Source organism: Pinus tabuliformis, chromosome 1_2 (assembly GCF_031772625.1).
Source record: "Pinus tabuliformis cultivar Carrire ecotype Pingquan chromosome 1_2, CPIR1, whole genome shotgun sequence".
Lineage (NCBI taxonomy): Eukaryota > Viridiplantae > Streptophyta > Pinopsida > Pinales > Pinaceae > Pinus > Pinus tabuliformis.
Window position 1 is genome coordinate 644055061 of NC_142298.1, and position 23642 is coordinate 644078702.

A 23642-nucleotide genomic window follows, 5' to 3' on the forward strand; every position below is an offset into this window, starting at 1 on the left:
GGTAACAAACCTTAAAACTCCTATGTTGGTTAGCGTATACAACATCCTCAATCAAACCATTAAAAGAAGTTGTCTTAGCATTCATCTGGTATAAAGGCCAATAAAACACAATGCTAAAGAAAAAATGTTTTGATGGAAGTATAACTAGCAACTAGAGTCTAGAACAAAGGTCCCATCATAGTCTACTCCCTCTTTTTTCTGAGAATTCTCCCGCTATGAACCTGGGCTTATACTTCTAGAATTGCCACCAATTACATACTTCACATTGTACAATGCCCTAGAATCAATAACTTCTCTATTCGTCTCAATACTATCTCTCATATATCATTCTTCAAGATGGAGTCAAACTTCATTTACATGACTTCTTGCAGACATGAGTGCAACATAATGAGGAAACTTCTTAGGAGAATGACTCGCACAAAAATAGCTTGTAGGTATTCCTACTTGCTCTTATGCCTCCTACCCCATATAGGTAAACCATTTGAGCCATAGTTATCAGAACCAAACCAGTCATTGAACCAGTAGATCCCCCGGACTAAGAACCGGTAAAGCCGTACGGAAACCGGTAAAACAAAAGACCAAAAAACGGTCAATTGAAAACACATAAAATATTCAAATTTTAAAGAAAAACATATATATTCATGTGCATCCACATGAATCCAAACCATTTATACACAAATAAGCAAAAGTTCTCATTTATATAGCATGTAAGACTGCACATAACCAAAATAGCACCGAGTGCAATCCATCTCTAAACTGAAAATACATCAGCAAACAAGCTCCACATGGCCTCTAGCATCCAAAAAAAATTATGCTACAACAAATACCTACATATCATCAAAATCATTTGCCTATATTGGGATCTTTGTCATCAATATCACCCTCTAAGCATTAAAATAAGAAAGAAAAATCATAGCATGTCAAATGAAGATTTTGTTTGAGTGATGGGTATTTTTTTTTAGTAGGCTCATGATAGAGGAGTTCAACAACCAATGCCACTAACATCAAGGTACATAGTGTTGAAATATGTAACTAGGTTTGGTCTTCATAATGACATGAGTAATCATGATTTTACGTAATTGACGTAAAGAAGAAAAATAAAATTATTTTGTTATGCTTGAGAAATGGGTTTCATAATCAAGGAATTTTATTTTAGTTGAAGCTCCCATTGTGAGCTATTATGTTTGGTCATCAAGTCATAAAGTCTATTGAGTCAATGTCAAGTATTTAAGACCCATTTGGGCATGTTACACATTGTTAAAAGAGAAGATATTTGTGTCACAAACTCTCAAAGACCTTGTCACAAGCTCTCCCTCAAGTCGGCCCTTCAAACGAGATGAAGATGTTTCTAGAATGGCATGTCGGCCTACCCCATGGCACAAGTCGGCCTATTTCAAGGAGTAGATCACTAGATATAGAGTGGGCTCGACCTCACTAAGGACACAATCGAAAATCATCTGAAATATAAGGAAGAAGTGCAAAGGAAGGAGAAAAGGGAACATCTCATCCAACGAAAGGAGGAAAGACAGCCGAATTGTTTTTGGGTCTGTTTAGGGCAAAATACCTTCACACGTGCGAGGAAAAAGAGTGCCATATACTGCAGAAGAGGCTAAAGGTAACACTGTTGTCTTAGAGGTCAAATCAAGGAGAAAAACAAACTAGTTCTCAAGCCGATTTGCAGAGGGGAGTCATACTATCCAAGCAAAGGAAATTAAGGTGCAAAATAAGGTGTGAATCCCTCACACATGTTGCAACTAGGGTTTCTGAAAAAGTCGAGGGTTGCAACTCTGATCCAAGAGGCCAAAATCTGAAGGTTAGCTGAGAAACAAAGGAGGACAAGCAGTTTGACTTGTGTTGACTTGGGAAAGTAGAAGAAGCAGTGAAGAAAGGATCTTGTGGCTTTGTCTTAGAGAAGTTGTTGTGTCAAGGGTCTTGGTCTTGGTATTCATCAATTCAAGTCTCTATAAGAAGAAGAATTTGTTTGGGTTTTCCTCCCAAGTTGGAGAGGTTTTTGTGTCTCTTGTCTCATTATTGTTTATGATTTGGTCATTGTTTGATGAAGAGGAACACTATAATAACCTAAGTCAAAGAAGAACCTAATCTAAAGAAGTAAAAAGCATTCACAAGCAGTTATCATTACAAGAGAAATCACCTAATCCTACTGCCCTAGATTTCTCAACATGGGATCAAAGCTAAGGTGATAAATCAAGGAAGGGCAACTTATCAAGGGACACTCAAAGTATTCAAGGGCTGAAACTCTAGAAGGGCATCAAAGCAATTCTAGAAGATCATCTCATCCTAAAAGTACTTCGAAGTCAAGATCTACAAGGAAGTGTCAAAACCCTAGATCGAAGAAGGAATCTTCACCAGAAAAAGTCTTCGGATCCTCGCTCAAGTCGTCATCAAAGAAAAAAGACTACAAAGATCCTACCTCTACACAAGTTGAAGAGATCTATAAATCAAATTAACTTGAAGTCTACTCATTCAAGAAAAGAAAGATCAAGAACATTGCCATCATCATCTAAAATTCTAAAGTGGTCTCCCTCTCTTTGGAGCCAAGGATCATTCTAGAAGAAAACTATCTTCATCAAGGAGAAGTTTTCTATTCTCTATGTCATCATCAAGTTCAAGGAGGCAGCAATGGAAGAAGCATCTTCACAAGTAAGTATATTTATGTCTACTGCTGAATTTGTCAAAATGTCTTTTTGCAAGGAAAGCAACAAGTTAGTTGGGGCTTCAAACTTTCTTGCATTGAAGAAGAGGACAGATATGAATCTCATTGAAAATGAGGTCATGGAACATGTTGAGGGCTTAATCACCAAACCTCCAAAGGAAGATGCTCAAGCACTTGCAAGGTTTATGAAAAAGGAAGTAAGGGCTCAAAGTATTCTCATAGAATTCATCATGGATCCCCTCATTCCATATCTATCTAAACTCGAAACTTTAAAAGAAATATACGACAAACTAATAGAGTTGTTTTCCGTAAGCACTGCAGGAGAATTTATCTCATTAAGGCACGAACAATACAAGCTAAGGGTATCAAAAGAAGAAAAAATAGCCTCATACTTTATGAGGATATCTGAAATAAGGGATCAACTTCAATATCTGGAAGAAATAATGTCTGACAAAGAGATGACTACCGTAGTACTAAATGCACTACCAGAGGAATGGGGTAACTTCACATCAAGCATTTATGGGAAGAAGGAAGCTACTCCATTCAAGGATCTATGGTCACTATGCAAGATTGAAGAAACTAGGCTGAAGGCAAAAATTAATGTAGGATCAAGTGAGAAAAATCAAGCATATGCTACAATGACAAAAAGAAAGGGAAAGTTTGGAAAGTTTGGTCCTTAGAAAAAAAAGAAGAATATGGCCAAGGTTCATTGCTATGGATGTCAACAATATGGGCATTACAAGAGAGATTGTCCTAAGCTCAAGAAGGACAATGACAAAAGAGGAAGAGAAGAAACCCATATTACCGAAGAAGTGGAAGAAGCTGAGACGAAGAAATCCATGAAAGAGGAAGTAAAAGATCTACTATGATTGAGACAGTCTTCCTCACCTAGTTCTTTTCAAGTTTCTAAGTTTCTGTTGTAAGATATGGCTATCATTAGTCTCTAAGGAGCATGATAGGATGCATCATGGCACCATAGGAGCATTGAAAGCAAGAGCTCGTAAACTCATCATAGAGAAGCATGAAAGATAGCTGAAATAAGAAGTCTATGGCAATCACCTACAAATTAGTAACCTCAGTAGAAACATAAGTGGTACTTATGAGAAGAGGAAAAGGTCATCTAGTACAAAGCTCATCATATATCATTCAAAAATAAAACAATTGTTGGATAAGGATACGCAAGATCCTCTGTTAGAGTCTTCATTGGAAGATTCACTAATTAAAAGGAAGCAAGTGTTTCATCAAGAATTCCAACTTGTAGGAATTCATGGGATGATGGTATGATGTCAAAAGAAGTAAAGCAGATCAAGGGATTGAAGTTCCTTCAATCAAGGAAACTGCTGAAGGAAGTTTAGATGACCTAAAAAGAAAATGAGGTATGTATGCTTGTATTTGATCAAATAGAGTCATGTCATAGGATCTCTTCCTTTGAAAGGATGCAGGAAGGCATGGGTCACACATTGACTAGATGAAATCAACATAATATGTCGTCGTATGAAATATGAGGTGGTTGACAATATTTGTAGGAACTCTAATTGAAAGTTCCTAGAAAGGAAATGTGTGAAGAAAGAAAGAGATCATGAAATATGCAACTATGGAGAAAGCAATCAACATCCAAGGACTAAAAGATTTGACTATGATATCTCCATGAAAGATATGAAGACCTTGATGAAGTCTGAAAAATAAAGAGACCCTTGACAGTATATATCTTTTGGAGGTGTGTCAATATGTGATGCTCACAAGAAGATGTCATGATGAAAGACAATCACAAAGATAACTTTGATTTAATGTTCATTTCTTATTTTTGAATAATATCTGGGTGGGCTTATGCAGGGTTGCCAAGGGAAGAGTTGTGGATGTCTTCCAACATTGATGCTAATGTAGAAGGATGAAAGATCCTTAAGGAAACATGGCATGAAGAAGGCAGCATGGCATGAAGGAAGACCAGATATGGACTAATGGATCACTTTCCAATGAAAGGAATGATGACATGACTGACTCATGGATGAAAGTGATGGATGGTCTATGCCCTACGAAGAAGTCCCGAAAGATGTAGACTCTATGACAAAGAAGAAATTCATGACATCAAAGGAAGGAGTTCTACAAGCAGTTGGTTATCCCATGATCTCCACTTGAAGAGTTGTTGGAAGCAAGTCCCTAGTCAAGAGGGAGCTTGGTCAAGTCCCTGATTAAAGGGAGCTTAGGTACATTCCTTTTTACAGGAATGGGTACATTTCTTCAGTGGAATGTGTATGTCCTAGCTAAGTTGAAAGGGAGAGATAGACACATCATTCTTGCCTTCACTTGGGAAGACAGAAACGAGGATTGGGTAAACATCTCGCATTTGATACTCTTTGAGGATAAGTTAGGGCATCCAAGATAAGAGTAGTCGTAGAGGACCGATATTCTTTGAGGACTGGGAATCCAAGATAAGAATAGTCTTGGTGGAACACACTCTAAGAACCCGGGTAGGGTATGTTCTGAGAGAGACAATGATGAGGGTGTCTATACATCATTGGTCTCGCTAACATTGAGCTCTAATATTGTGGAGAGATAGAGTTGTTAGTCAAGGCCTTGCTATGTGACAATGTTGGATGATATGATGCTATACATATGGGTTACCAAATTCGACTCTTCTTATGAGAATTCTTCAAATTGAGAATGCCCAAGTACCTTGTGTAGATTATGAATACCTCCCTAGTTAGGACGGAGTGTTGAAATATTTAACCAAGTTCGGTCTTCATAATGATGTGTGATCATGATTTTATGTAGTTGATGTAAAGAAGAAGAATATAATTATTTTGTTATGCTTGAAACATGGGTTTCATGCTCAAGGAATTTTATTTTAGTTGAAGCTCCCATTGTGAGCTATTAGGTTTGGTCATCAAGTCCTTAAGTCTATTGAGTCAATGTCAAGTATTGAAGACCCATTTGGGCATGTTACACATTGTTAAAAGAGACGATATTTGTGTCACAAACTCTCAAAGACCTTGTCACAAGCTCTCCCTCATGTCGGCCCTTCAAACGAGATGAATATGTTTCTAGAATGGCAAATCGGCCTACCCCATGGCACAAATCGACCTATTTCAAGGAGCATATCACTATATACAGAGTGAGCTCAACCTCACTAAGAACACAAACAAAAAAGCATCTGAAATACCAAGAAGAAGTGCAAAGGAAGGAGAAAAGAGAACATCTCATCCAACGAAAGAAGGATGAAAGAAAGCCGAATTGTTTTTGGGTCCGTTTAGGGCAAAATACCTCCACACTTGCGAGGAAAAGGAGTGACATTTGTTGTAGAAGAGGCCAAAGGTAATACTGTTGTCTTAAGAGGTCGAATCAAGGAGACAAACAAGCTAGTTCTCAAGCCGAATTGTAGAGGGGAGTCATACTAACCAAGTGAAGGAAATTAAGGTGCAAAAAAAGGTGTAAATCCCTCACACGTGTTGCAACTAGGGTTTCTGAAAAAGCTTAGGGTTGCAGATTTGATCCAAGAGGCCAAAATCTGAAGGTTAGCCAAGAAACAAAGGAGTACAAGCAATTTGACTTGTGTTGACTTGGACAAGTAGAGGAAGCAGTGAAAAAAGGATCTTGTGACTTAGTCTCAGAGAAGTTGTTGTGTCAAGGGTCTTGGTCTTGGTATTCGTCAATTGAAGTCTCTATAAGAAGAAGAATTTGTTTGGGTTTTCCTCTCAAGTTGGAGAGGTTTTGGCCCTGGCTGATCGCCTACATTATGTGTCTCTTGTCTCATTATTGTTTATGATTTGGTAGTTGTTTGATGAAGAAGAACACAATAATAACCTAAGTCAAAGAAGAACATAATCTAAAGAAGTAAAAAGCATTCACAAGCAGTTATCATTACAAGAGAAATCACCTAATCCTAATGCCCTAGATTTCTCAACATATAGAGGGCTTGGTGCTCTTGATTAAATACTAGTTCCATACCCCCGTACATGAGAAAATCCAATGTAGCATTGCAATCCCCCGAATCCGGAAATCCTGTAAAATTGTTAAGTCTGCTAGATTTTGAGTGAGATCTAAAATTCTACTTTCGCCATATGAAATCCAATGAGGTCAAAACCACTCTCAAACATCTTGAGCCATTTCATGGTAATGTTAAAAATTTAAATATAAAGATGAAAATGAAAGATAAAAGATAATGTCACTTTTACTTTACCATGAAAAGCATAGCAATAGTAGGGCCATATGCTTGAATTTAACATTACCATGAAATGCATAGCAATAGTAGGGCCATATGCTTGAATATTAGGCACCTATTATGGGCTAGTGCCCAACTAAGACAAACATTAAAAGAAAAGAAAAAAGCAAAACAGGCCCCACTTGTTGTGTTCTATGTGGCTTAACTGTACCAAACCGGAGAAAAACAGTTCAGGTCACCGGTTTGAACCGGTTTTTGCCTCAAAACGGTCAGACCGGTCTGAACCAGCCGATCTAGTTCAGTCCTTATAACACTGGTTTGAGCCTTCTAACTGAACTAAAGGAAAATCCTCTTTATACCTACAAATCTCACTGATCTGAATCTGATTTATCAAGATTCTGTGGATCATCCTTTAAGGCAGCAAGCTTCTCTACATCCTCAATCTCTACTCGAGGTTCCTGAGACTTGCAAACCACGCATCCTTGTCAAACTTGACATCTTAACTTACAACTACCTTCCACTAAATCGAAATGTAGATTTTGTAACCCTTAGAAGTCTCGATGTATCACACAAAAATACAATTCAAACTAGAGGTTTCAACTTAATTATTTTCTCCTCAGGAATATGAATATATCTATGACAACCAAAAACGAAAAAAAGTTCCTCATAAATAAAAGATTCTAGTTTCTTTTACATGAATATCATGTGAAGTCACATATTCAAAACGTAGACTATTGTGCAAAATGCTTCTGCCTTAAGACACAAGGGCGTTCCTAGGCCATGGATCATTGCCTTGGTAGTCTCTACAATGAACCTATTCTTCCAATCTGCAACCCCATTCCAGAGTAAGTTGCAAGGCATTCTCAACTCTCTCTTGATCACTGCTTCCCTAAAAAAAGTGTTGGAATATTTGGAGGTATACTTTCCTCCATATCTGATCTCAGCACGTCAATCTTATTCCCTGTTTGATTTTCTATAAGAGATTTAGGCCCTTGAAACTCCACAAAGACCTCATTTTTGGTCTCATGGAGTAAATCCAGGTCTTTCAAGGACTCATCAATAAACAAAACAAAATAAATGTTACTTGACACTAAATTTGAAGTCATGGATCCACCTATATTGAAAATATCAAGTCAATAATTTTTCTTTGTTGAGAAATAATTTGGTATTTGTAGGAATTTACAGGGTAAGTTCCACAGAAAGAATACCAAAAGGACACCGCTCACAACCAGATCTCAAATCAATACACCAGTATTTTTGACGTGGTTAAAAACCCTCAGAGTGCAAGGAGGGAAACAGTCCACGACCTGTCCCAACATGGGTACTACAGGCAATTTATTAATCAAAGAATGAAAATTTACATAAGCTTCTCTCATGCACGGATTACCCGAACAATGACCCTCCATGCGCTTTAAATAGAACTCATTGACCAATCGGGTGTCAAGCCACGGATCAAGTGTCGGTAATACCGAGGTGAGAGTGAACCGTCGGATCACTACATATCGTGACCGTCGGATTGTAAGTTACAAAATGTACAACGGTAAAGAAACACACTTTACCTAACTCTAACCTAACTCTATACTAGACCAAGTTGAACTTAACTATATCCTATGTGTCGGAATATCCTAACATCCCCCCTTAAGAACAACTTGGGATAGGATTGAAGGATTTACAAATATGACACAATAGGAGAAGGAAGGAGGCACTAGAGCCTATCCCCCCTTAGTGACAACTTCCTGAACTCCAAGCATATATCGAAGTTTAGTGAACTTCGCCTCTGTGAGAGCCTTTGTGAAGATGTCTGCAACCTGATCATCTGTTGGACAATATTGCACTTCAAGAACATGGTCATGAATGAGCTTTTTGATGAAGTGCATGTGTAGTTCAATGTGTTTGCTGCGCTGATGCTGGACTGGATCTTTGCATAGCTGAATGGCACTTTGATTATCACACCAAAGTGTGGTTGGATGCTGCTGCTCAAAGCCAAACTCTGATAGGATCTGACGAAGCCACAAGGCTTCCTTACTAGCTTCCACGGCACCACGATACTCTGCTTCTGCTGACGAAAGAGAAATGGCAGCCTGTTTCTTACAAGCCCATGTAATAGGTCCTGAACCAAGAGTGAAGACATAACCGGCAGTAGACTTCCGATCATCAGGGTCACCAGCCCAATCAGAATCAGTGAAACCAACTAACAGAGGAGCTGCTTTGGCACTGTAATGAATCCCAAACTGTACTGTACCTCGAACATAACGAAGTATTCTTTTAGCTGCTTTCCAATGACTTTCACGGGGGTTTTGCATAAAACGAGCAACAAGGCCAACAGCAAAGGAAAGATCAGGACGAGTATGGGTTAAATACAAGAGTTTTCCGACAAGTTGACGGTATAAGGTAGCATCAACTTCAGGAGAAGTACAAGAGACTGAAAGTTTGACTCCAGACTGAAAGGGAGAAGGGGCTGGCTTACAGTCTTCCATGTGAAAATGACGAAGAATATCACAAGCATACTTGGACTGGGAAAGGAAAATACCCTCTTGGGATTGCAAGACTTGAAGACCGAGAAAATAGTGTAAGTGTCCTAAGTCTGTCATTTCAAATTTCTTTTTAAGGCTAGACTTCACATGGTTTATAAGGTTGGGATCACTACCAGTAAGAATAAGATCATCAACATAAAGAACAAGGATGATAAGAGAGTTGCCCACTTTCTTGGTGTAGACAGTATTGTCAGAATGACACCTAGAAAAGCCAGATTCTAAAAGAAAGCTATCCATTTTGGCATACCAAGCCCGAGGAGCTTGCTTGAGGCCATAAAGGGATTTCTTAAGTCGACAAACAAGGCTGGAGTCTGTTTGTATGAAGCCAATGGGTTGTTCCATATAGATTTCTTCCTGCAAGTCCCCATGCAAGAAGGCAGATTTAACATCCATCTGATGGACTTCCCATTTTAAAGAGGCAGCAAGGGAAAGAACAAGGCGGATAGAGTTCATTTTGGCAACAGGGGAGAAGGTTTCAGTGTAGTCAATGCCTTCAACCTGTGAAAAGCCCTTAGCAACGAGACGAGCTTTATGTTTATCAACTTTCCCATCTGGTCCATACTTGGTTCTGTAAACCCATTTACATCTAACAAGTTTGCGTCCCTTTGGTAGAGGAACAAGATCCCATGTATCATTTGTCATTAATGAATGATATTCTTCATTCATAGCTGCTTCCCAATGTGGATGGCCTGAAGCTTCTGCAAAAGTGTCAGGATCATGATTTACTGGAGCTTGAGCCAGTAAAGAAGAGGCTCTTTCAAACTGAGAACGTGTACGTCGCTGATCTGTAGGATCACCGGCAAGATCACCTGCTGCATCCCGAGTAGCACGGACCCATCTTGGAAGTTGAGGATCCTGAGAAGGTGGGGGAGGATTATCATCCTCGCTTTCATCATCTGAAGAAGAAATGTTTTCAAAAGTAGAAGAGATAGGAAGAGGTGGCACATCCGCCGGACTAGGCTCGCAGGCCGATTTATTTTCATCAAATTTTACATCTCTTCTAATGATAACATTTTTGGACTTAAATGGAATAAGTCTATAACCTTTTACATCTTCAGAATATCCAACAAAAGTACATTTCTCACTCTTAGGTTCTAAAGCTTTATGCTTTTCATCTGGAATATGGGCCCATGCTTCACTTCCAAACACACGAAAGTGACTTACATCTGGTTTAATGGAACTCCAAGCTTCTTCTGGAGTGATATTCTCTAGAACCTTAGTAGGAGTGCGATTGATTATATAATTTGCACAATTAATTGCTTCGGCCCAAAAACTAAGACTGAGTCCTTTAGATTGCAGCATACAATTAGCCATTTCCTTTAAGGTGCGATTTTTCCTTTCAGCTACACCATTTTGTTGTGGAGTGTATGGAACAGTATGTTGCATTTGAATTCCATTTTCGGTGCAAAAGTTGATGAATTAACATATTCTCCACCATTATCAGTTCTTAGCTTAAGAATTTGATGTCCAGATTGTTTTTCAACAAAGGCTTTGAAGGCCAAAAAAGTGTTAAATACTTCGCTCTTGAGTTTTAAGAAGTATACCCAAGTGCGTCTGGAGAAATCATCAATGAAAGTTAAGAAGTACTTGCAGCCAGAGAATGAAGCAACAGGAAGAGGACCACATAAATCACTGTGCACAAGCTGTAAAGGGGCTGAGGCGTGCCAAGAGGCACGTTTGTCAAAACTGTCCCGATGATGTTTTCCGAGTACACATCCGGAACAAACACCATCTCTGCAAGATACCATAGGAAGACCTGTCACCATATTTTCTTTACATAGATGCTGAAGGGAGCGATAGTTTAAGTGACCAAATCGCTCATGCCAAAGTTTGCTCACTTCATCATTATGAGCAACAAATACTGAGGGAAGATTGGATGACCCAAAGTTGTGAAACTTATACAACCTTTTGGAATCATCAGCAAGACCAGTAGCTAGAATCTGTTTAGGATCTTTTAGATCCTTGATTACAACATCATGAGGTGAAAATTCAACAATTTTACCTTCACCTGAATGAGTTATCTGATAGACAGATAGAAGGTTGCAGGATAAGGTTGGAACACATAATACATCATTAAACTGACCATTGTCTAGATGAACAGTTCCAGTCCCTACAACATTAAGAGATCTATCATCACCAATATATATATTTTTGGTGTTACAATCATTTAAAGAAGAAAACATGGCTTGGTTTTTGGCCATGTGACAAGAGGCTCCAGAATCAATGAGCCACTCATGAGAATGAGAAGAAGAAGAAGATACATTTAATGCATAACCAGACTGAGATGATTGACAATGACATGCAGAAAGTGCCATTCCGGAAGTTGAAGTTGAAGTAGGCTCCACATGGATGTTATGTTTCTTCATTGCGGCTTCCAAGGCTTCCATCTTCTTAAAGCATTTAGATTCTAAGTGGCCATCTCGATTACAAAAGTTACAATGTCTATCAGTCTTCTTCCATTTGTTTTTATTGGTCTTATCATTTTGCTGAAATGATCTTTCATTTTGAGGCTGAGATGGTTTAGGACCATTCTTTTGAGGATATGACTTCTTAGGATTCTTTGAATTTGGTTGCTGCTGGGCGGCTAACGCTTTCGTGGAAGAGTTTCCAAGATTAAGAAGACCAAGGTGTAAGAGTTTTTCTTGTTCTCTTATTAAGGAATCACAAAAGGAGTCAAAGGAAGGGGCCTTGTAGTCTTGTCCTTGACAAATGAAAGCTTCCCTTGTAGAATGGAAAGTGGAAACAAATACAGAGTAGGCTGGTCCCAACTTAGTAAGGATGGAATAAATAAGGTTACCATCTTCTTTCTTAACTTTAACACCTTCCAAGAGATATCTAAGGGTCTTGAATTTGGACAAGAAATCTTCAATGCAAGAAAAATTATTAGGATCCAAAGTAAGCAGCTCATTTTCAAGTTGATGGGCTCTAATTTCATTTTTAATCCCAAAAACTTTAGCAAGTTTTTCTAATGCTTCATGAGGAGTCTCAAGTTCTGCAATGTGGAATCTAAGATCAGGAGAAATAGACATCCCTATCAAACCACGTGCTTGATCTTGTCTATTTTCCCATTTTGCCGCCTTGTCTTCATCTTTTGGTTTCTTCTCTTGGTTTGTGGCTATTCTGAAGAGACCTTTACTTCTAAGTAAATCTTCCATGTATTCTACCCATTGGAAGTAGTTAGTGCTGTCAAGAATGACTTGGCATGGACTTTCCATTTTAAAAAAAAACTGAAGCTGAAGATGCTGAAAGTAAGTGTTCCAATGGATAGATCTCGAAAAAATAGGCGGTTTTAAAAAAATGGCTCTGAAAAAGGCTTCCGGATGAAGAAGTTATGGCTTTTTGAAAAAAAATTGTTGACGTTGCCGGCAAAGTGCGCGAATGTGCGGGAATGAAAAAATCCGCCCCCACAAAATGGAGACTTGAACCCAAGACCTCTACTCTCTTAAAATAGCTTTGAACCAATTGATCTATACAAAAAATTTGAGAGAGAGAGAGAGAGAGAGAGGGGGGGGGGGGGGGGCCTTGGTTTGCGTGCTTGCCTTGAGAAAGCTCTTTTTCCCTACAAAACACAAAACACAAAACCCAACACGAATATGCAAAGAAAAACGAACCTTGCGGCTCGAAGTTAGCTTTAGCCAAAAAACTAGAAATTTTTAAAAAAAATCTCAAAGTTAGCTTTAGCCGAAAAACTAAATATTTTTCTCAATGTTTCTGATTTTCCGAGATCACACTAAGGTGCAGGGAAAAGAGCATACGCATGAGAAAAATCTTTCCTTTCTGTTTCTGATTTGCCCAGATCGCACAGAGTCGCAGGGCAAAGAGCATACGCAGAAATGAAAGGTATAGATCCGGTTAAAAAAAAGGCTAAATAAACTGAGACCGAAATAAGCAGAGAGAAAATAACAGTAAACTGCAAAAAAACAATGTATACCTCCCGATCTGAAAAATGACGCAGCTAGGGCTACCGGAAACCTTTTCGCGTGAAACGAAAGGGGTTCCTCACTGGAACAGATGCTCCGAACGCAACAGAGCAGTCCTCTCGGCCCGAAAGCAGTCAGAAACAGCAGATCTAGGAAACGACAGCCGCATGCAGTTCTACCGGCTTCAGATTTGGATCACCAACGGACGCGGCCCTCAAATAGCTCTGATACCATGTAGGAATTTACAGGGTAAGTTCCACAGAAAGAATACCAAAAGGACACCGCTCACAACCAGATCTCAAATCAATACACCAGTATTTTTGACGTGGTTAAAAACCCTCAGAGTGCAAGGAGGGAAACAGTCCACGGCCTGTCCCAACGTGGGTACTACAGGCAATTTATTAATCAAAGAATGAAAATTTACATAAGCTTCTCTCATGCACGGATTACCCGAACAATGACCCTCCATGCGCTTTAAATAGAACTCATGGACCAATCGGGTGTCAAGCCACGGATCAAGTGTCGGTAATACCGAGGTGAGAGTGAACCGTCGGATCACTACATATCGTGACCGTCGGATTGTAAGTTACAAAATGTACAACGGTAAAGAAACACACTTTACCTAACTCTAACCTAACTCTATACTAGACCAAGTTGAACTTAACTATATCCTATGTGTCGGAATATCCTAACAGTATTCATGTCAAAGGATATCTTATTGAAGATAAAAATAGCGTAGACTTAAAGAGCACTTAAGCCCTTTCCAATGAGCTATTGCATGCCCTCTAACTCCTCTCAATTGAGGAGAAATTGAATTTTCAAGTCAAAATATACTTATTTCTGGACCCTGTCCAAGACAGCCCTGCCTAGACAAGTCAGCCCTGTTTTGAGTAGATTAATTGGTATAAATAAGAAGAACCTCTCCCTCATTCGACCATCAACTCGGTTAAGGAGATGTCAAGAGGAATTCAGGTCTAAAAAAGAAGAACATAGGTTCATACCTCATGAACCGTAGGGCAAATTAAAGAAGCAAGTTCTTGGTGTTTGGTTTTTTGTTCTGGGTTATGGTTATTGGTAATCCTTTGATCAGGTTTTTGGGAAAGAACTCGTTTATTTTTGGAGAAGACTTCGACCTTTCTTAACTTGGATCTCAGCAACTGTTGAAGGACAAAACTCAGCCTAGACTCAACTTGAGCCAGCAACAATTCACTACCTAGTTCTGTAGTTCAGCCTGAGGAAAAACTTAGGACCTGTGTTTTGGCCTGAGAAAAGATACTTGCAGTCTGTGGTGATTTGGCCCTTCCATGGCCAGTGGTAATTTGGCCCTAAGGCAAGAAATTTGGCCTCCTGTGACAGACTTCAGTCCAGAGGCAAAGGGGTATATTTGGGCCTGTGTTTTCAACCTTAGTTGGTTCTTTGGATCAGCTTCTTAGGAACAATTTTGAAGTGACTGTAGAGCAGATTTTGGAGACCCTTTGAAGTAGCCCTAGAAGTCTTCCTTGAAGCAGACTTGAGGCAAATTTGGAGAACCTTTTTTTGCAGACTTGGAGAGTTTTGAAGCAAACTTAAATAACTTTTTGAACAGACCTTGTAGCCTTTCTTGAAGCAGACTTTGGAGCAATCCTTGAAGAATCCTTGAAGCACCTTTGAAGCAGAGTTTGGAGAGCATTTTGGAGCAGATCCTGAAGACTTCTTCGAGCAGGATTGAAACCACGTGGATGACATCTTGAAGCAGTGTTTTGGTAAAAGTTTTTGAAGCATATTTGAGGTGCTTATATAGTTTGGAGCCTAAGAGGATTGGTGTCCTCATATAGACCATGTTGGTGCCTGGATTTGATTAAGAGGATTGGTGTCCTCATTCAAGGTTGGAGCCTTGAAGAACTAAAGCATTTGTAAAGGTTGGAGCCTTGTAAGAATTGAAGTTTTTGTAATGGTTGGAGCCAGAATTTGAGGATTGGTGTCCTCATCATTTGAATTATATTAATATAAACTATTTTTATTTTGTTTCTAGTGTTCTGGTATAACTGTCATAATATAATAGTTGAAAGAAATATTAATTCACCCCCCCCCAGTATTTCCAGCATTCTTGACCTACGTTCACCACTTGGGAACACAGTCTTGTCATGCTTGTCAAGAACACAATGCTCACACACTCAATCTTCTTGATCTTGAAGTCTGATCACCCCTTCAAGGTAGGCAACACTACATAATTTAAGTGACCCAACCTCCTGTGCCAAGGCTCAGACAAGTTGTCACAGGTGTGTACTAGTGCTCTCACTAGATCCACTGGCAACCTGTACAAATAGCCTTCTTAAAAACTTCTAGCCAAAACTTGACCAGGATCATGTCTTAATTTTAGTAGCACTAAGGAGGATGCCTTGATTTTTTCGTTTTGTACATTTTTGCTTCTTTTTTCTTTGTACATATATTCTATTGATATAACATGTATCAAGATTCATCCTCAGTCATCCTATCTGATGAGGGAGGGCTATCAAGTGGGCTAAGGAATCAAGTCAAAAAGATTTGTTTTCAAAAACAGACAACATAGGGTTGGGTCAGCTCAGATGACCAAAATGATGCTTGCATTAAATTCCTCTTTTTGAGAAGACCAAAATCGACCTAAAGATCACCCTATTTGGTCAAGCGGAAGTTGATTTTTGAATTATTTTATTCATACATGTATTATGGAATGGGTCGGCCCTAAGCACATGTGAAATTGTTTAGGTCGGCCTCAACCCCAAGTGGACCCTCAAGAAAGCCTATAAATAGAAGCGACCTCAAGTTCATTTCATCACATGGATAAAGCCACTTCTATTCTTCTCTTTTATCTTGGTTCGCATAAGTCTAACAGAAGGAGTTTGCGCAAGGGTTTGAAATCACAGGGGTGAAGCTCGCACTGATCTAGGGTTTTCTGCTTCCTGGATGTTGGCATAGAACTGGGCCTTTTAGTCCCTGGATGCTGGCACAGAGTGGTCAAGATAACGTCTAGAGAGACCTAGACACTGGCACAAAAGCCTAAGGGAGCGTCCATGGTTTCAGAAGCAAATTTGGAGGTATTGGTCCCCGGACGCTCGTATAGAGGCCTTGAGAGCATCCAAGAAGTCTCGAACACACGCACAGTGACTTGAAGGGAGCGTCTAAGGATTTGGAGCAGATATGGGTAAGTTTGACCACGGATGCATGCACAGAGTCTTCCTGAGAGCGTTTGAGTAGTCACAGACGCCCTCACATAGTGTCTGAGAGAGCGTCTAGAGAGTTTCGGACGCACACAGTCAGTTTTTCTGAGAGCGTCCAGGGTTTTGACCTTGGGTTTGACAGTTGGCTTCAATTGGCTTCAGTGATCTAGTAGATTTAGGTTTCTCTCTATTGTTATATAGATCTATAGATATGTTTTGTAAATCTCTACTACAAATATATGTATTGGGCTCATTGTACTCTATAATGAAAAAAATTAGGACGTTTCTATTAAAGAAGAAGATTTGAAAGGGTTTCCCCCCTTGTGGGGTTTTTCCCTGGTCTTGGACCAATTTGATGTCTCTTATGGTTGTGTTGTTGTCTTCTTTGTCATTGCATATATTGTTCTATCTTCAGTTATAGTTTATGGTTGGTTACATCGTTATTAATTGGACGCATTGTTAATGAAGAAGTGAATTGCGCTAGGTAACTGATACAACATAGAACAATCAGAAAATTTAACATGGTATCAGAGCTGAGGTGAAGGACAAGCCCAAAAGAAGACAAGCATTGAAGCCCTCATTATCAGAAAGAAGATTGCCTAGTCAAGGTCAAGATGTCTTCCTCTACCTTCAAGGAGCATGAAAAGTTGGGTGATGCATCAAACTTTGTTGCATGGAAAGTTAGGTTGGAGATCATAGCTGACAACAATGATGTGTTGGAATACATTCAAGGAAGGATGCCTGAGCCTCCAGAAAATGCTTCTGCTTCCCTCAAGAACAAGTACAAGAAAGGTGAGTCCAAAGCAAAGCAAATTATAGCTGATGGTTTACAAGATCATTTACTTGCATATGTTGGGAATTTAAGAAAGTCTAAAGATATGTATGACAAGATAGCCAGCATGTATGAAATCAACAACTTGAATGAGATCATCACCTTGAAAGATCAACTCAAGGAAACCAAGATGAACAAAGGAGAAGTTGTTCAATCCTACATTATGAGGATCTCTCGCCTTAGAGATCAATTGCAGAGAATTGGAGAAAATGTGTCTAACAGGGAACTAGTACTTATGACTCTTAGAGGTCTCCCTCCAATTTGGGAAACCTTCATTACTGCAATTAGCAACAGCAATGTCCTTCCATCTTTTGATGAAATTGTTGGGAAGCTTACTCAAGAAGAATTGAGGATGATAGAAAGAGGAATGATTCAAAAGCATGAAGAGGGAGAGCTCGCTACATATATCTCTCATGATAAAAGGACGAAGGCAAAAGGAGGTCCATCAAGGAAGCCTCCTCAAAATACAAAAGAAAGGAATGATAGATCGTTATCTCATATTGAATGCTACAATTGCCATAAGAAAGGTCATTATGCTCGAGATTGTCTTGAGAAGAGAGAGAGGCCATGTTACAACACCAGAAGCAACAACAATAATAAAAGAAGAAAAGACAATCAAAGGAATAACCGCGATAGAAGATATGAAAGAAGAGGAAGAGACTCCTCAAGTGACCGTGAAGAAGATCATCCTACTCAAAAGAAGTCAAGGGCTCCCAAGTATGAAAGTAATGTTGTAAATAAATCTGAATGCATTTTTATCTATGCCCTTACTAGTTCTTCTCCACAGACTCGTGGGATAGTTGGTTGGTTGATAGTGGGGCCACTCATCATTTCTCTAGATACAAAGAAGTCGTCTCTAATCTAGTAGAGAAGGAGACTAAGCTAAACATTATTCTTGGAGACAACTCCACTCATCCCATGAAAGGCTTTGGGTCCGTCAAATTTCAGCTAAATTATGGGGAATGATTTTCTGTTGCATGATGTTATGTATGTATCAGGATTAATGAAGAATTTGGTATCTATATCCACATTGAAAGATAAAGGGATGAGAGTTGCCTTCATCAAAGGAAAAGTTTTGATTTGGCCTGTTGATTCACCTATGAGAGATGCATTCACATTAGGATCGAGATTTGAAGGACTCTTTAGAGTCACTGGAAGGCCACTTCTAGCATTGCTTCATAATACCAATCATCTTAGCGAGTTATAGCATCATAGGCTGGCTCATTTACACTACGATGCTCTTCCAAAATTGAAGAGTTGGTCACAGGTATTCCTGATGTTCAAGCTCATCATGATGGAGTTTGTCCAGGTTGTGCAAGTGGAAAGAAAACAAGGGGACCATTTCCCTCTAGTAAGAACAAGACAAATGACATCCTCCATCTCATTCATTCCGATATATGTGGTCTAATGCATGTACATTCTATTGGTGGTCATCTCTACTACATCACCTTTATTGACGACTTCTCAAGAAAGACATGGATATACTACCTTAAGCACAAAGATGAAGCCTTTGAAATATTCAAGGAATTCAAAGCCTTGATCGAAAATCAAACAAGAAAGAGAATCAAAGTCTTCAGGTCTGACAATGGAGGGGAATACATGTCAAATGAATTCATAGCATTTTGCAAGAAAGAAGGGATCAAGAAGGAAACAATTGTGCCATATACTCCTGAACATAATGGTTTAGCTAAAAGGAAGAACAGGTCTATATTAGAAGTTGCTCGTGCCATGCTCCATGATCAAAAGGTGCCAAAATTCCTTTGGGCAGAAGCCACATCTGCTGCTGTATATGTTCAAAATAGGGTGCCTCATCAAGCGTTAGAAAACAAGACCCTCGAAGAAATATTCACAGGTGTCAAGCCTGATATTAGCCATCTTCGTGTATTTGAATGCCTGGTATATTTTCATGTGCCGAAAGATAAAAGGAAAAAATTGAAAGCTACAGGAAGTAAAGGTATGTTTGTGGGTTATTGTGAAAAATTTAAAGCATATAGAATATATATTCCTAGTCAGAGGAAAGTCAAAATTAGCAAGGACGTAACATTCGATGAAGATGCAGCTCTTGGAAAAGCAAGAGATCTTCCTCCGCCTCCTCCTCCCAAGGAAGAGAATGATGACTGGGATATTCTAGATGGTCCTTCCATGCCCGAGTCCAATATGGTTGATGATCCCATGGAGCCTATGGATCTGTTAGATCCTCCACCAAGTGATCCTCCTACTAGGAAGAGACCACTTTGGCTCCGCGATACTCTACAGAATGTTGAAAGAAATGTTCCCATTCGTAGATCATTTAGAGAAAGGAAGCAACCATGCAGGTACCAGGGATATGTTGCAGCCATGAGCACTATGATTCAAGCCAAACCGTCCTCATTTGAAGAAGCAGTAAAAGAACAAGTTTGGAAGGATGTTATGGCCAAGGAATATGAATCGATTATGAAAAATGATGTATGGGATGTTGTACCTAGACCGAATGGGAAATCTGTTATGACTTCAAAATGTCTATTCAAGATCAAACATGGAATTGATGGCAGCATTGAGAAATACAAAGTATAGTTTGTAGCTTGAGGATTCTCTCCGAAAGAGGGAGAAGATTATGATGACATATTTTCACCTGTGGCTCGATATACAACCATCCGTGCAGTAGTTGCCCTTGCTGCTAGTCAAGGATGGACTCTTCATCAAATGGACGTAAAGACCGCTTTCCTTCATGGCATGTTACAGGAAGAAGTATATGTTGAACAACCACAGGGATTTGAAGTGGAAGATCGAAGAACACATGTTTGCATGTTGAAGAAGGCATTGTATGGTTTGAAGCAAGCTCCCCAAGCTTGGTATGCACGCATTGATAGTTACTTAATGAAGCTGGGATTCACAAGAAGCAATGTCGATCCCAAACTCTACTTCAAGTTAGTCCAAGGTATGCCATTGATTTTGGTTTTATATGTTGACGATTTATTCTTGACAGGTAGTGAGCCTCTAATGATCAAGTGTGAGAGGCAGCTAGCCTTTGAATTCAAGATGAAGGACCTTGGTCTCATGCAGTACTTTCTAGGCCTTGAAGGCCTGGTGAGATTTTCCTTTGACAAAGGAAAACACGTTGTGAAGTTGCTACAAAGATTTGGAATGATTGAATGCAAATCTATGGCTACACCGATGGAAATGAACTTCAAGAAGTTATGTGGAGAAGTTGCAGGACACGATTTGGAAAATCCATCCGAGTATAGACAACTGATTGGGGCTCTAATGTTCCTTGTGAACACCCGTCCAGATATATGCTATGCAATAAACACATTGAGTGAATTCATGACCGAGCCCCTCCATGCACATTGGATAGTTTCCAAACACGTATTGAGATATTTGCATGGGTCGATCACACTTGGTTTGAGATATTTTGCAAGAGATGTTCAACTTCATGGATACATTGATGTTGACTAGGCAAGAAATGTTATCGACAGAAAGAGTACATCTAGATGTTGTTTTAGCCTTGGATATGCCATGATATCTTGAATGAGCAGGAAACAAAAGTCTATAGCATTGAGCACCGTCAAAGCAGAATACATTCTCGCTAGCATGGCTAGTTGCGAAGCAATTTGGTTGAGGAAGCTCTTTGAAGAGCTATTTGAGCAGGTCCTAGACACTACAGTGATATATTGTGACAACAAGAGTGGGATCCGTTTGACAGAGAATCATGTGTTCCATGACAAGACCAAACACATTGAGATTCAATATCACTTTATTCGAAACATGGTGCAGAGAGGAGTTGTTAGACTCCATCACATATCAACAAATGAACAGATTGCAGATATTCTCACCAAGATAGTACCGAAAGGAAAGTTTTTGGTCTTCAAAGAGCAACTTGGACTGATGGATGTGGCCCCTCCGGATAAGGGGCAACGCTGATCGAGGACACTAAGCCAACTCTTCCTACCCTGTTTGAGCTCCCAGTGTGAGGAATTGAGATAGAGGACTCCCGGGGTTGAGGGATCTTTGGACAATATGGTACTCCCCTATATGTTACCCACGGGGTTGGAGATGTTGCTCCCCTATCTTCATAGGGCTAGAGAATGTTGCTCCCATGTATGGTCTTTGTAGAATATACCCTAGCTGGCATCACACCCACAAGCAGGCCTTGTCGAGAATATCACTCCTCGTATGGCCTACAACTTGAGAGTGTACTTGGGGTGTACAACCCAAGTCGATTATGATGCAAGTGTTCTACCACATGACTACTGGGAGCCATTGGCGGAAGATCGGTAGGCAATAGGATTGGGTTGAGAGTTTCTCCCCTTTTGATGTTTCGGGTTGAGAATGAGCTCCCCGATGAGATTCCAAGGTCGAAGATGTGCTCCCCTATATGATGAGTTATCCTATTGCTCGGTATGGGTGGAAGTTATTGCTCCCCGATTCTTCTTCTTTTAGATCCAAGAAATTTTCAGCAGATAGAGTTGAGCAGAGACAGTCAAAGCATGACCACAACATGACAGGATGATGTGAAGATCAACTGACAGATATTGGCAAGTGGAATTCTTCCTAGTTGAGAGGGAGTGTTAATTTTTGCAACTAGGCTCAAATTCCACATTGGACAACTTAGATGACCGAGATGATGCTTGCATTAAATTCCTCTTTTCAAGAGGACTAAAATTTATCTAAAGATCACACTATTTGGTCAAGCGGAAGTTGATTTTTAAATTATTTTATTCATACATGTATAATGGAATGGGTCGGCCCTAAGCACATGTGAAATTGTTTAGGTTGGCCTCAACCCCAAGTGGACCCTCAGGAAAGCCTATAAATAGAAGCGACCTCAAGCTCATTTCATCACATTGATCAAGCCATCTTCTATTCTTCTCTTTTGTCTTGGTTCGCACAAGTCTAATGGAAGGAGTTCGCGCAAGGGTCTGAAATCACAGGGGTGAAGCTCGCACTGATCTAGGGTTTTCTGATCCCTGGACGCTGGCACATAACTAGGCATTTTAGTCCCTAGACGTTGGCATAGAGTGATAAAGACAACGTCGAAATAGCCCTAGACGTTGGCGCCTAAGTGAGCATCCAAGGTTTCAGACGCAGATCTGGAGGTATCGGTCCTCAGACACTCACACAGAGTGGTCTTGAGAGCATCCAGGCAGTCCCGGACGCACGCACAGTAACTGGAAGGGTGCATCTGGGGGTTCGGAGCAGATCTGGGTAAGTTTGACCCCGGACGCTAGCACAGAGTCTTCCTAAGAGCGTCCGAGCAATCACAAACGCCCTCAGACAGTGTCCGAGAGAGCGTCCAAAGAGTTTCAGACGCATGCAGTCAATTTTGTTGAGAGCATCCAGCGTTTTGACCTTGGGTTTGACAGTTGGCCTCAGTGATCTGGTAGATTTGGGTTTCTCTCTGCTGTTATATAGATCTGTAGATCTGTTTTGTAAATCTCCGCTGCAAATATATGTATTGGGCTCATTGTACTCTTTGCTGAAAAAATTTTATGACGATCTATTAAAGAAGAAGATTTGAAAGGGTTTCCCCCTTGTGGGGTTTTTCCCTGGTCTTGAACAATCTGCTCTCTTATGGTTGTGTTTTGCCTTCTTTGTCATTGCATATATTGTTCTATCTTTAGTTACAGTTTATGATTGGTTACAATGTTATTAATTGGATGCATCGTTAATGAAGAAGTAAATTGGGCTAAAGTAACTAACATAGCATAGAACAATCAGAAAAATTAACACTACAAACACATAATGCTAGAAATATGAACAGCAAATACACAGTATTGAACTATCAAACAGTAAACCCACAACTGCCTTTTCATTGAATTTGAAAACAAAATAAATAGCAAAAGCTCAAAACTGAAATGCATGAACTACTGACGCCTGCCTGTCATTTATAGGGAAGGAAGGAAGGCTAATAGAACACAAAATAACAAATCTCTATGGGCACCCAAATTAATTAAAAGAAAAAAAACCTAATATAATTCTGTCTATAGGGAAGTGCATCCTTTTTCAAACTTGGCATCCGACTTAACCTCATTCCCTTTTCTAAAAGTAGAAAAACCCCCTAAGGCTGATGCTGATGAAAGCAAACCGCTAAGAAAAGCAGAGTCTAAATATGAACTGCTAAAATTTGAACAACAGTCTAAATTAGAAAGTGGATAAGCCTGGCCCCTCTACTACATAACTACAGTACACCATCCAAAGTACAAAATTCATGCACATTGACTCCACAATGTTGCTGCAAGGGAATCAAGGTACAATCTGTTCCACCGCTGCATGAAGAAGGATTTGTTGTTCTTACTGCTACACCATTACTTCTAGAGCTATTATCCAAACAATCCAATGTAATACTCTAACACTCCCTCATTTTAAGG

The 23642-nt window shown here is 39.7% G+C and overlaps 1 protein-coding gene across 1 annotated transcript in view; it reads right to left on the reverse strand.

The window, feature by feature from the left end:
- LOC149207318 (protein PECTIC ARABINOGALACTAN SYNTHESIS-RELATED-like) overlaps positions 1-23642 on the reverse strand; it is an 89143-nt gene that overhangs the window by 11136 nt on the left and 54365 nt on the right. The gene's annotated exons all lie outside the window — the stretch shown is intronic.